This window comes from Sardina pilchardus, chromosome 3 (genome assembly GCF_963854185.1).
Source record: "Sardina pilchardus chromosome 3, fSarPil1.1, whole genome shotgun sequence".
NCBI lineage: Eukaryota > Metazoa > Chordata > Actinopteri > Clupeiformes > Clupeidae > Sardina > Sardina pilchardus.
Window position 1 is genome coordinate 39,389,668 of NC_084996.1, and position 14,740 is coordinate 39,404,407.

General features: G+C 40.3%; 1 pseudogene; it reads left to right on the forward strand.

Annotated features, from left to right (window-relative positions):
- Positions 1 to 11,385: 11,385 nt before the first annotated feature.
- On the forward strand, positions 11,386 to 14,034 carry LOC134076005 (uncharacterized; annotated as a pseudogene).
- The last annotated feature ends 706 nt before the right edge of the window (positions 14,035 to 14,740 follow it).

Sequence of the window (14,740 nt, forward strand, 5' to 3'; positions counted from 1 at the left end):
GCAAACTACACATATCCCTGCTAACTTAACTGGAAAGCTATACCGGACCCGTAAAGCCAGGTTTACGGTACGTGTCCATTATTGTGGCGCGTAGACGCTTGCAGACGCCTCTCTTCGTCACCGCTTGTGGTCGTGTAGTAGGCTAAAGCAGTTTATTACATCGAAATACGCAATACCAGCACACGTAGGCAACTAAAGTGAAGGTAGCCTACTTACAGTTTTTCTCAAATGCTACAACACATTTCACAAACGTTTCCTCCATGTTCCCCAATGTCTAAACACAATACCCTTTTCTAAAGCTAGGCTATATAAGCACAACCACACCTTCTCACTTCAAAACTCAAACTTTCACACCAAAAGAGCAGCTCGAAGCTTTCAAAAATGTAAACACTATACACATCATTACACACTACAGCAAAACAATTGAAAACACAATGCTCAATTTGTGAGAAGGTTCTTTGTTTCATAACTGCCAATGCATAGAGTAACGGATCTTCTTAGATCTCTGCAGAGGATTAGGCATTTGAAGAGTTATTTTCCAAAACGCTAATTGCGAATTGAATTGATATTACTATAGTCTCCCCCTAGTGAAGACCTCCAGTTGGGTGCATAATGCTGCAGCAAGTCTGTACACAGGACACAGCAGGTCGCACACGGGCGCATACGCTTACGCTTGGTGTAACAGCGAGTATAATCCCAGCCTAACTGAAGCGTTACGTTCGCGACGCGTACAATTCATTTTAGAAGACTGGTCTATTTTCCGTCTCTATCCCACATCTGTTGTAGCTACTTTACAGTAAAAGAACTTCACACCCTGATCACATTTTCAAGAGTACAATAGATTCTGTTTTTTTGCATTGAGCTGTGTTACAGTAGTGTACTTGGAGAATTTTCTGTACTCTTCATATGAAACTCACAACTCTAAATGAAGAGCTCTTTTCTAAAACGCTATAAATCCATTGTATAGACATTACTGTATATACTGTAACAAATCATGTTACTGTATTTACAGTGATTGTGTGTTTCAAGTAATACAAATGCAGTTGTTTTGTTTTTATTGAGTAAAGATAAATTACTGTAACTAAACATAACCCAATACAGTTTCACTGAGATTACTTGAAAAACAAAATGTAAAAAAATATATTTATGAAAATTCATTAGTAAAAAAAAAGGTGGATGTAGCGTTTTGCAAAAGAACTCTTCAAATGTCTAATCCTCTGCAGAGATCTAAGAAGATCTGTTACTCTAAAGTTTTTTAAAAATATGCATTGGCAGTTATGAAACAAAGAACCTTCTCACAAATTGAGTATTGTGTTTTCTATTGTTTTGCTGTAGTGTGTAATGATGTGTATAATGTTTACATTTTTGAAAGCTTCGAGCTGCTCTTTTGGTGTGAAAGTTTGAGTTTTGAAGTGAGAGAGAGTGGTTGTGCTTATGTAGCTTTAGAAACGGGTATTGTGTTTAGACATTGGGGAACATGGAGGAAACGTTTGTGAAATGTGTTTTAGCATTTGAGAAAAACTGTAATAGTGGAAGCTAATTCAACACTTCAGTTCTGCACCTGATGTAGCTCTCCTGTTACGCTCATGGTTTGTAAAGCAGGCAACAATTCTGTTACCCTGAACATCTAATCTCCGGTAGTAGCATTGTCCAGTTCTTTGCCAAATAAAATAATCTGAAATCCCATCATCCCCGTATCTCACGTTAGCGATCAGCTGGCAAGGCCAACTGGCCAGTGGAGTTTTTCCATTTCTTATGCAGCATCTGGCCCTATAGCATCACTTTAACCATTTGCAGGCTAGAATGAGCGACTCTGTTAAATTGTGTGGCTTTTTAAATTTAGCAGGGAAATCTGAAAAACAAGCCACACGCACGATAGAAAGCATAGGTTCAGCATTCGGTGTCTTTGTTCTGGCGCGGCACATTCCGAGGTTCATGTGGAAGCGAATGCACTCTCTTTAAAAACATATCCATTGCGTGTATATGCATTCTGCCGTCTGCTGTCAATACAGAACAACAAACAAACTAACTTAATGTTAACAAAGTTGTTAACATTACGCCCTGAAGTAAAGTAAACTAGCTTAAACACTCCATAATAAGGGTCCTTAATAAATAGCAAACTAGCCCTTAATAAATAGCTAACTAACCCATTGTTAATATTTGTTAATAATTACTAAAATATCTATTTGCCACAAGTTAAGGTTATTTTCATCATTAATTAAATATTAGTTGTTTGCATATAATCTGTAGCCTAATGTTTTAACAAATAAAAAACAATCTATTATCTAATATTCTATTAATATGTGTTAATAGTTAACTAAATGTCTTTTTGGCACTAATTAACAATTAGAATGTTAAATGTTTATTTACAAACTATATGTTAATATAAAAAGTTAATGACATATTATTATTTAACTAATTGTTATTAAACTGTGTTTCTGCCTATCCCAATATGAATCACTCCTCATAGGACCCTTATAATAAAGTTGGTTAAGCTTAATTGATATATTAGTAATAACTACTATCAGTATGGGTCTCTCACAATGGAAACGAATGATCACAAGGTCAAAGATATAGCAAATTTAGGCAAAAACTACACTAAAGATGATGCTCAGGTTCAGACAAAAAAAGATGACTTAAGAAGTTAATGCAAATAATCCCGTATGCATGATTATTTTGGAAATATTGCCTGTCTCTCACTCTGTCTTTCTCTTTCTCATGCTCTCCCTCCATCTCTTTCTCACACTCTTTGTCACACTATCCCTCTCACTCCCTCCCTCCTTTACTTTCTTGTGCTGTCTCTCTCACTCTGTATGAAAGACTCTTATTTTGTAGAGGGTGTGGTTGCCTAGCAATGTCCTCCTCTACTGTAGCCTCCTGTTAGTTTATTTTCCTCAGACTTACGTTAGTAGAACTAGTATGGCCACAGCATTGGTGGAGTTCAGCCATTATGTTATCAATGAGCGAGTTTGCCGCCTATTGCCAACAGTTTAAGTTGTGTAAACACCTTGTGTGCGCAGAGAGGGAACTTGCAAACTACTGGCACTACTACTGCTTGTTGTCTATGGGAACTATTTTCAGATGGTACGTACGATATCACTGCGCCTATGGTACGTTTGCAAGTTGCCTTGATTATTACGCCAGATGAGAGTGTAGTTCCATGTCAAATCAGCCTAGAAAAACGCCAGGTTTCATTTTCAGTTGGTCTTATTGCACTTTCTAACTTGAGAGGAGACACGTTTTAAATGGGAAAATTACCAGAAATCTTAGTCACTTTTAAACATGAAGCTAGCAGGCGAGAAGCTAATGGTCTAATCCGATTCAATGATCTATGCTAGGCTGAAGCAAAAAGTTGTATCGCCAGACTCACAGAATGGCTGGATGAACGGGAACAAGGTAAATTTCGATTGTTTTGCTCGAGGGGAGCGTATTTCCAAAAATGGCGGAATATCCCTTTAACCAACTTTATTATAAGGGTCCCCCTTTCTGATAGTTATATATTACTAGTATATCAATTAAGCTTAACCAACTTTATTATAAGGGTCCCCATTCTGATAGTTATATATTACTAATATATTAATTAAGCTTGACCAACTATTATAAGGGTCCTATGAGGAGTGGTTCATATTGGGATAGGCAGAAACACAGTTGAATAACAATTAGTTAAATAATAATATGTCATTAAAGTGCGTGCGTTAACTTAAAACTTTTATTATTATTTATTGGATAATGGTTAGATAGCTCAGTGAAGATATAATTGCCATTAAAAGTATTACTATAATTGCAATACAGTAACATTTATAGCCATTTCTGTCAAAATCACATTTTAAAATCATAGCCGAGTTATGACGTCAGAAGAGTGAGTCCTGCCACGAAAGTTCTATTTAAGTATTATGCAATATGGAGAGTTTTTCTGAGGAGATCCAAAATCTCTCTCAAACCTCTATAATGGCACCCAGCCATACAATTTTGAGCATCCCAGACATGAGAGGGATGAGGGACTAAACACAAATATTAAATAATTCCCATTAAGGAATATAAATATCTGGTGTGAAGAAAACCATGTGCTGGTGGAGTCAGTTGTCTTGGTAAGTAGCCTATAACTTGGCCAAAGAACGATAGCAGCTACTTTTTTCAAATTCTCACTCTCATCAATTTTTAATAAAGCCAACTCAAAAGTTCAGACACTTTAAATAGCAAACATGAAGATTAATTTGGAGGCATAACTTGCAAAATAGGCCTATCCAATGTAGAAAAATGCGCCTTCACTAAAACACCTTGAAAGTAGCCTACAGCTAATTTATCGTCCTCCCTCTTAACATTCACCTGACCTTCCTTATGCTTCATTTAAATCTGTCTGAAATACATCATATGACCTCTAGTGTTCAACGTAACTCTTTCCACTACGCTTTGTGTGCATTTATGACAACTCCCAACTCCGACAGGCGCTCGGTGTCCAGGGACGCACCTCCAGTGTATGCTGCTTGTAGGATGTGCTACCTTTGTGTTTAGCATTTCTGAATGACACGTTTGTGCTGTTTCTGCAAGCTAAAATGCTGCTACCAGCCACCCACTATCCAATGTTTAATCGAGGAATCCCAGGTGGTGCATACAGGCTGGACTAGCCTATTTCAAAACGGAGAGGTGAAATGAAATAAACAACATGAATATGTCCGGTTTTTGTTTTGTTTTTGGCTCAGCGATTTTGGTTGACTACGGTATGCGAAATATTGTGCGCTGAGATAGCACATAGCCTAACAGTCGTTGTACATGACAGTGAATTGTCCGTTGTCTTTTCCACTGCACTTGCATGGTAGCGCAACTCAACGGGTAGCCCAATTCGACACAACACCGGGTTATTATCAATTCATTGAAAAGCGCATAATTGTCAGACTGGTGCGAGACGTTGTAATGAGCAAATCATGGTGCTACCATGAGTGATGACCGATTGTTGGAGAGGGAGAGAAAGGAGTTATCATAGCCTACCTTATCGTTATGATTGATAATGTTTATGTAGGCATTGCCAGCCCATGGTCTCAGCTGTAGAGAACTTGTGCAGAGAAGCGTGGGTTCTGGGCCCTATTGACCATTACCCTCTGCCAGACAAACATGCCCTGACTTTGAGGCATGGTATGAACCCCCTTTGTTCTCAAGATTGCCTACCAAACTTCAGGCAGGAATGATCCTACAGACTAGTCATCAGTATGCTTACACATTCACATTATTTTTTGGTATTCATTTCATTATCATCAGAGCAGTACTCTAGTGAACAAATCAAATTAATTCTGCAACAGCATATGAAAAATAATCCAGCTGTCCATATCTAGTTTAACTGTTACATCCCTATCCGTGGCAATACCACTACACAGCATACAGACAGGTACGTTGGGCCTATGGCATTCTGGGGAGGCACATCCGGAGGCCCTCATTCTTGCTTAAGCCATCAGAAGACATTTTCAAGCAGTTTCAAGAAGGTGGAATGTACAAATGTTTTAATTGGCCAAGATCAATAATAGCAATAATAATAATAATAATTCTGATCACAAGCTGTCATATTGTGTTAAAGTAGCAAGGGGGCTATTTACTGACTACTTGTCCTAACTTAAACAGAAAATAAGCTATACTGGCTGGCAGTCAGGAAACAAAATGTGTACAGAAGTTCAAACACAATACACAGAAAACATAAATTCTATTTAAAGAAAAATTGTTTATTGACTGAAGATTGCAATATGAAGAGCAAAATTAAGAGCATTTATTTTACAATACATGTGGGGTTGAAGCTCCTCAAGGATGGGAGCTTACCTATGAAGGAAGGTTGATGCAAATGCACTCACATGATATACCCAAACTTGACTAGGTCATGGATCATTACTATAAATGTAAAGGTCAATTTAAAGAATTAAAAAAAATGGTATGCATACTAGATGCATCCTAGAGCTGGTGGAAATGGGGAGATTATCAGAAGGCTGAATTAACTAAGACAGTAACTGTAAATACAAATGTTTATGAAATCATACTTTATACAATATATTACAGTTGTGTTACACATAACGCCACATTCACACCAGATACGTGATGTACGTTCCGGCACAGCTGATATGTGTAGGCCTACGTGTGTCCATCTGTCCATCTAAACCTAGCAGATGATGGGGTGTAAATGACGTTTATGTCTGTAAAATAGATTATTGACCACTAAGGGGAAATTCAAGAAAGAAGGATAGGTGAGATTACTCTGCACATTCAGGACATCCTTGTCTTTCTCTTTATCCATATTCATGCCATCATCATAGTCCATGGGGTCATATGGTTGCCAATGTCCTGCAGTTGGCTGCTTCCACCAGTTGTGCCATCTAAAATAACAGAAGCAAAAAAACAAGCATGGTAGTGAATAGGTTGTTTAGTTTTATTATATGTCACTTACACATAATCTTAAACACCATCACACTTTTCACTAAAATTGTTATCAGTGGCTGCTTTATTAGCATTCTGGATTGAATGCAGTAACAGGTTTGCTGATCTGATTTTTTTTTTTTCTAAAGGGGGAAAAAAGAAGCCCTTTTCTTTAGAAGGCTACTTCTACCATGTTTGTAGGCTTGCCTACATCTCTGCTTCTGCACTAGTTGGTAGCAGCATACAGCGTTGCTCTTTCTCCTCTGACATTTTCATTATCGCAGCGTTTCTCTTTCTCCTCCGACATATTTTCATTATTTTAGCTACTCAGCTGCGCTGCTGATTGAAACCAGCTGGATAGCTAATACGTTAATCATGCTGGTAGGAGAGTTTAGATTCCCCACGTGTTTTCTAAGTTTGCAACCTATATGTAAACAATGTTGGGAAATACGTGTTATAATCCATTGGGACTGAATGAGCAAACAATCAGCATAATGATCCTAACTATGCAAACGTGCACTAGCTTGCTTCTGTTGCTATTAGTATTAGCGAGCTGTACGTGCCCATTTCAACAGCCAGGCGTGTTATGACATTAGATGAGGGATCTTACCATAACTTCAGTGATTAGTTTGCTCACCTCGATTAACAGTGAGAGAGTTGCAATTTCGTTGTTGTGGTCTCTGATGCCACCGATGCTACCAAGTGAACCGACATGCACGAGCAAAACACACACCCACAAAACTGCTAGCTAGGTTAGCTCACAAGCAAGATGCTACAGCAGCCTACAAACAATTAGCCTGCTATTGAAATTGTGCTACATATTTCGACGGAATAACGGTTCGACGGTTTATTTGACAATAAAATACAGATTAGCTGCTCGACAAAAAGGATATGGATATTATGGAGACAACGCAACGCAAGCAACATCTTAGCTAGTTTCTGTACAGCCTAAATGACAAGCAACATCGTTCAAAATAGACAAAATATTTTAAGTGTCGGTCGATCTTGTTCTTGGCTGACATAATATAGTAATCCCACAAGAATGACTGGAAATCATGCATGTAGCCTACATAAGTGTCTCTGATTTAGCCTACTAAAGATTAGTGTGCCAAAATATCATGAATTTGAACACCACCAGTCTGAACCACGAGGCATAGCACACACGGTGCTACCGGCAAAAATAACTTAGCTTGAAATAACTTAAAAATAATACGTTTTAAAAATTACTATGAAGTAATAACATGGATAACAACTAATAACCTCATAAAACACTTACCCAATCTCTGTTGATCTCGCATTTTCTCCTTCAGACGACGTGAAGGTGATGTGATGCGCTATTGTGCTTCTTGCTGCTTTTCCTTCAGCTGAAGAGAAGACCTCAACTCTCGATTCACACAAATCCCTTAACCAATCATACCACTGGAAAGCTAATGATTTGACTTTTATGAGGAAGTTTTCAATGATAAAATTAGTTGGGTCATGGCGGAGTTATTTGACTGACAGGTAGGCCTAACAGCTGTAAACTTGAGCAACCCGCCATTTCTCTCAGGGACCTGCAGGAGTCACTCTTATGACGTCAATCCGTTCGTTTGGGGGGTAGGGGGAGTTTTAAGTAGGTACTGAAAATAACCAACTTTATCCTCTTATATTGTGCCTTTATGTGTCGAAAAACATACAAAACAATACATCGACTTGTCAAACATGTATTTCCCCTATATATTTTGTGTCAATCATAATTATAAATTTAACTTGGCGCACAGGCTTTAACTTTCATATTAACATATAGTTTGTAAATAAGCATTTAACATTTAATAATGTAAAAAAATAACTGTTAATTTGGCCAAAAAGACTTTTAGTTAACTATTAACAAATATTAATACAATATTAGTTAATAGATTGTTTTCTATTTGTTAAAACATTAACATACAGATTATATGCAAATAACTCATCTTTAATTCATGATAAAACAAACATTAACTTGTGGCAAATAGATATTTTAGTAACAATTAACAAATATTAACAAAGGGTTAGTTAATGACTAGTTTGCTGTTTATTAAGGATACCCTTATTATGGAGTGTTACCGCTTATTGTTGTCTGTGCTGCAAAGAAAACTTTAATTGATATAAATGCAATATACTTATTATGGCCAAAAAACATGTTATGAAATGAACAAGGCCTAGACCATTACGCGGCACCCCTGAGCATGCGTGACGGCACCCACTTTCAAAACCCCTTATGTAAGCTATGTGTTGATAGACAGCAATTTCATACAAGTAATTGTATGCTTTTTTTATTATTATTTATTTATTTCGTTTTACGGATAAGGAAAAATTAACATGAATGCAAACTAATGGAGTTTATGAGCGACTGTCTGGAATAGCAGTTCTACATCCTGAAGCTTCATTCAATATTCAAGAAGTTAGCTATCTGCCTAAGCCTTGTTAGGACACAATTGCCAGGGCAGAATAGTAAACATTGAATTCATTTAGGCTAAGGGTGGTATAGGTGTATTATTGCCACACAGTTACTATAGAACTACAAAATCATTAATTGAGATTTCATTGAAAGTGAGAGGTTGAACTTTTAAAAAGGTGTTTAAAAACTATTTTTGTACTTTCATTTTATTATGTCATACTGAATTGAATTCTAAGAGTTAAAAACAACAAAGGATAAAATAAATGTTTTGTCATGGTTGCATAGTATTTCATTTAGGATAAGCTATATCAAAGCAGGTAGAAGTAACTGTAGTCACTTGACATTTCTGAGGATTTACATATTTCCACCAGGGCAGTGGTATAGAAATTCTTCAGTGGAGGCACCACATTAGTTAATCACGCTATCAACATCTTCTTACCTTTTCTTCTGTTATTACTATTCTTTAACTTTATGGTAGACAGTGAGTCCAGCAAATTGAGAACCTAGGATCCTGTTTATGTTTATGAATGTGACTCCAGTATATGTTGAGACATAAGGGTGGAAAAAGGGGTTACATTTATATAATGCAAATGATTATGTTAACAATGTCATTGAATATGTTGTACAAAGAAGAAGAGCGAAATGGTAAACTTTTACGAAATCATCATCCACATCATAGTTTGATGCTGTGTGGGGTTATGGACTTGACAGTTTTGCATGGAATTGCCCATACAGTATACATATATATATATATATATATATATATATATATATTAAGATTTGACACATTGCAGTTTTTTAATGCTGGGGTTATTTATAAATCAAAGAATTGTGGGTAGATGTGGGTGAACTGTGCAACATGCAGTTTGTGGACAAGAGGCAGACGTAACAGACAGACATTTGTGTTTGAGGGGGTGGTGTGTATGTGTGTGTGTAAGTGTGTGTGTGTGTGTGTGTGTGTGTTTGTGTGAAAGTCTTCGTTGCTGGTGCCGTTGTGGGTCAACTCAGCAACATGCCGTTTGTGGACAAGAGGCAGATGTAACAGACTGACGTTTCTGTTTGAAAGAGTTAACACATTGCAACTTATTCAACAGTGAATAAACTGCGGATGTTCCCGCAAAACAGAATAGCTACTCCTAACATTACTCATATTTGTTCTAGAAACATGCCTAGTTCCGTAGGCTCCCTCCTTCCTTCAGTGGTTACGTGTTTCATGCTGGCTACACGTGAACAACTCATACTTAATTCAACATAAGGTCTACAGACCTTAGAGGTGTACATTTCATTTCCATACATCAAAGCGTTCGCCCGTGGCAGCCAATCAAATTCGATGACGAAGCCTCCAAACAGGAAGTGAGGTCAAATCTCGGAAACGCGTTGAGGTGTCAAGACCATATTTGGCGGGATGATTTTGGACACCATCCAAAGTAGTCTCGGTAAATTTGGTGTAATTTGGCCACTAGGGGGCGCCGCAATTAGCAAAAAAGCATTTTGGCTCATATCTCTTTACGTGTTTGGGATGACATCTACATTTTTACATTGGAGGTGCTCTGGGACATACCACTGGTCAACCTAGGCAACCCGTCACGTCAGTGTAAGAATTCGGCAATCGAGAGCAACGCCGCCAAACTCGAAGCAGCTTCGCGTCTTGGCCAAACTTTGCCGCTTTGACCTGAGGGCGAGCGGTCGCGTCTCCTGCCGGGGCGCTGTCGGGGCTGTCAGGGTTGCGACACAGACAAGACCCAAATGCGAGGCAGGACTCCAAACTGACTTAGAAACTTGACTTTACTTAAAGGGTTCAAATCATACCTCTTTTTAAACGAGGTTAGAATTGGTCTCTCCCAAATTGAGCCGTTTCTGGGCTGGCCACGCCTCCGGCTGCATGTATTGATTACGCTGCTCGTTTCACAGGTGAAAATGACTAAAACAGAGCCGGCATCCAACCACATATGTTAGACCCTGGTGCTAGGGTTGGTCTATGCAAATTCCCTTAGTATGACATCAGAATAAGGGAGCCATCCAAATGGCTCACAGCAGCATACTTTCTTGACACCAAAGTCTTTCTACTGATCTACAGAAAACGGATGGATGGGTTTTTTTCGCGCTTGGAGTGTTTATAAGAACAGTAGAGGCCTAAATATGAACACAAAGGCCCGCAAAAAGTGAGTTTTGCATGATATGTCCCCTTTAAGAAAACCACCAACAGAAACAACCGTGACAATCCAACAATGACCAAGCAAAGAACCAAACAAAACCAAGACCTTAAATACAGCACTAACAAGGGGTAACGAGACACAGGTGAACTTAACAAGGGACTAGTAATTGGACACAGGTGAGGGGCGGAGACAAGAACAAACCAGAGCACATGGAGGGTAAACTAAGGAGCACATGGAACAGGACACAGGAAGTAAACAAAGCAAACAGGAAGAGACAAGACGCTACAAACTAAAAGTACAAAAAAAACAAAACCAAACCCCAAACCGTGACAGGGGCGCGTCGGAGCAAGCACACTTCGCACTTTCCCACCGGGGAAATGCATTCTAGTTGTTCTTGTGAGTGAACGTGTAGTGCTATACGACATGACCAACAAGTTATACCACAACATTTACCATAAGGAGACCATCTGGAGGTCGATTGGTGGGATTTTGGGCCATAATTTTAAGAATTCATTTTCCATTTTCATCCGCTCACCTGGCAAGCTAAGCTAACCAGCAGCAATGAACGTAACGGTACTTGTGCTCTAGAACGGCAGTTGTCATGGGAATTCAAATTAACGTTCAGTGCTGTTTTGTGGAATAAAAAAAACCCTGTCGGCTTTCTATCTTTTAAAAAAACACCCAGGTCAAGTGTTTTTTGTAAATAAAAACCTCTTCGCGTGAACACGCCCTTAAATGCTAGGGGAAGGAAGTATTTGACCCCCTATGTAAACCCTATGGGAATTTAACACATAGGGTTAACATAGGGGCAGGCAGATTTTTATTTTTAAAGGCAATTTCATGGATCCCTTGGCCTTTGGGATTAAAATAGCCCCACATCATCACATACCCTTCACCATATCTAGAGATTGGCATGATGCTTTTTCCAGTAGGCCTATTAGCCTGTTTGATTCACATTGAGCTCAATGAGCATCAAACAGGCTAATAGGCCTACTGGAAAAGGAACCATGTCAATCTCTTCCGTTCAAACAAAATGTGTGTGCGTGGATATAGCGCTGCATTAAGTTAATTTTGATAACGTGTTGACTGACTTTTTCTTAAAATATAAAATTGTAAATAGCCTGATGGCAGGCAGCTAATGGCATGCTGTGCATATTGGGAGGGTATGGTATGGCATGCCAATTTGGTGTGAATACACACACACACACAAGGAAAATTGAATAATGATAATGATCAATAGTGAGAACTGGCTTCTGGCTACTGCTGCTGTGGCTGCTGCGTTCATTCTGAAATCATCTATTTATGTCATAAGCCCCGAGAGACCCTAGGCTAGTGCCTAATTTGATCCTGAGAATAGAGCCCTATGTGTTAAATTCCCATAGGGTTACATTGGGGGTCAAATACTTCCTTCCCCCTAGCATTTAGGAAGAACATTTATTTATTTACGATACATTCTTCAATCACAATAAAAATTGGTGTAATTTTTTGAATCAAGACATTAAAATCAATTGTCAAATGATGATTTTATATTCCTCTTTTTAGGCAACTTTAGCATGGTATCAAATACATTTTCTCCTCACTGTATATATATATATATATATAAGACCTGTCAAGAGCCTGGGCAAAATCTTTGACAGCTCCCTGAAGGATGCAGCGGCTTTGCAGCAGACCAACAGCGATCTGACTTCGTGGCTCACAGCCATTGACAAATCTGGTCTCCCAGGAAAGTTCAAGGCCTGGATGTACCAGCATGGAGTCCTAGAATTCTCTGGCCCCTGTTAGTCTATGAGGTACCAATGACAACGGTAGAGGCACTAGAGAAGACCATCAGCCAATTTCTCAGGAGATGGCTGGGTCTCCCTCTGTCCTTGAGCAGCATTGCCCTGTATGGCCATTCCACCAAGCTGCACCTCCCTTTCAGTGGACTAGCAGAGGAGTTCAAAGTCACTCGCTCCAGAGAGGTAATGATGTACAGGGACTCTGCAGATGGTAAGGTGGCCTCGGCAGGAATCATGGTCAAGACTGGCAGGAAGTGGCAGGCACAAGAAGCCGTAAGCAGAGCGGAGGCACGGCTGAGGCACAAAACCTTGGTGGGTACCGTGGCGATGGGGAGGGCAGGCCTTGGTAGCTTTCCCAAACCTCGCTATGACCGGGCCCGCGGCAAGGAGAAGCGCCAACTGATCCAGGATGAGATTCGTGCAGAGGTGGAGGAAGAACGCTGCAGCAAGATGGTCAGCTTGTCCAAGCAAGGGGCGTGGACAAGATGGGAGCACACGGAACCTCGCAAACTCACTTGGACAGAGCTCTGGAGAGCTGAACCTCTGCGCATAAAGTTCCTCATACAGTCTGTGTACGACGTCCTCCCAAGCCCAGCCAATCTGCACACCTGGGGCCTTGCAGACACTCCGGAGTGCAAGCTGTGCCAGAGGAGGGGCACCATGGAGCACATTCTGAGTTGCTGCCCAAAGGCTCTAGGGGAGGGGCGGTATTGCTGGCGCCACGACCAAGTTTTAAAATCCTTGGCGGATTCCATCTGCACAGCGATACAGAACAGCAAGTCCCAGGTCGCCCTGAAGCAGTCAATCACCTTCATCAGAGCAGGGCAGAAGGTAAACCACCAGCCCAACGCCACAGGAGGGCTCCTCGCCACTGCTCGTGACTGGCAGCTCAAAGTTGACCTGGGAAAGCAACGCAAGTTCCCGGAAAACATCGCCACCACTTCACTCCGCCCAGATATGGTCTTAACATCGGAATCAACCAAGCAAGTGGTGCTTATGGAACTGACAGTCCCCTGGGAGGACAGGATTGATGAAGCGAACGAGCGCAAGAGGGCCAAATACTCAGAGCTCACCACAGAGTGTCGGCTAAATGGTTGGAAAGCCCGCTGTGATAGGGTGCCGAGGTTTTGCAGGGCATTCACTACAGCGAGTGTTCAAACTCCTCGGAGTTAGAGGACTGCAATTAAGGAAAGCCACCAAGAACATCCTTGAGGCCGCAGAGAAGGCTTCCCGGTGGCTGTGGATCCGTAGGGGGGATCCGTGGTGCGCTACTTGGACACAAGCCGGAGTCTGATCACCTCCGGCTGGGTTGCCCGGGTGAGGGTGTCTGATTACTAAAGACCCGAAACACCCTACGACCCCGGGTTTATCACTGATGACGTGTCTAAGTATCACCGTGAGGTGTATTCAAGTTCTATATATATATAGGACTATTTTCACCTAATTGGTGGAACTTTTTGCATGGGCTAAAATAAAAACCTTTGGACTCAAAGTGCTATTGTGGTTGAGCCATCATTTTGGGAAAGTTTACTGGGCCCAGAAGGAATCCTTTCCGACACCACAAAGGCCGAGCAAAGGCCACTAACAAGGGCAAGAGAAGCCTCAGATCACAGACTGATCCAGAGGGGAGAAAGAAATTGTTACCACGGATGAAGACGAGGACAAGGGAAAAGATGCATGGCTGATCGAAGACCCAACCAACGCAACCTACAACAACTGGCCAAAATGATGAATTCCTGGGGCTGATGAGAAGGAATGGAGGAACAGCAGCGACGAGTGGAAGGGTTCCTGAGTGAGCTACGGAAGACTCTACAAGAGACGCACAAGAGTTGAGCAACTAATGCCATTTCACTGCAAGGTTTACTATTGAATATGTATATGAAAAATAACAATCCTTGAATCCTTTAATCAAATCTTATTCACTTCACTTCTTGAGACTACAAAGTTAAGAAGGCAGCAGCACCTATAAAGTGTTTTTTTTAGAAGAAGGGTTAGTGAAT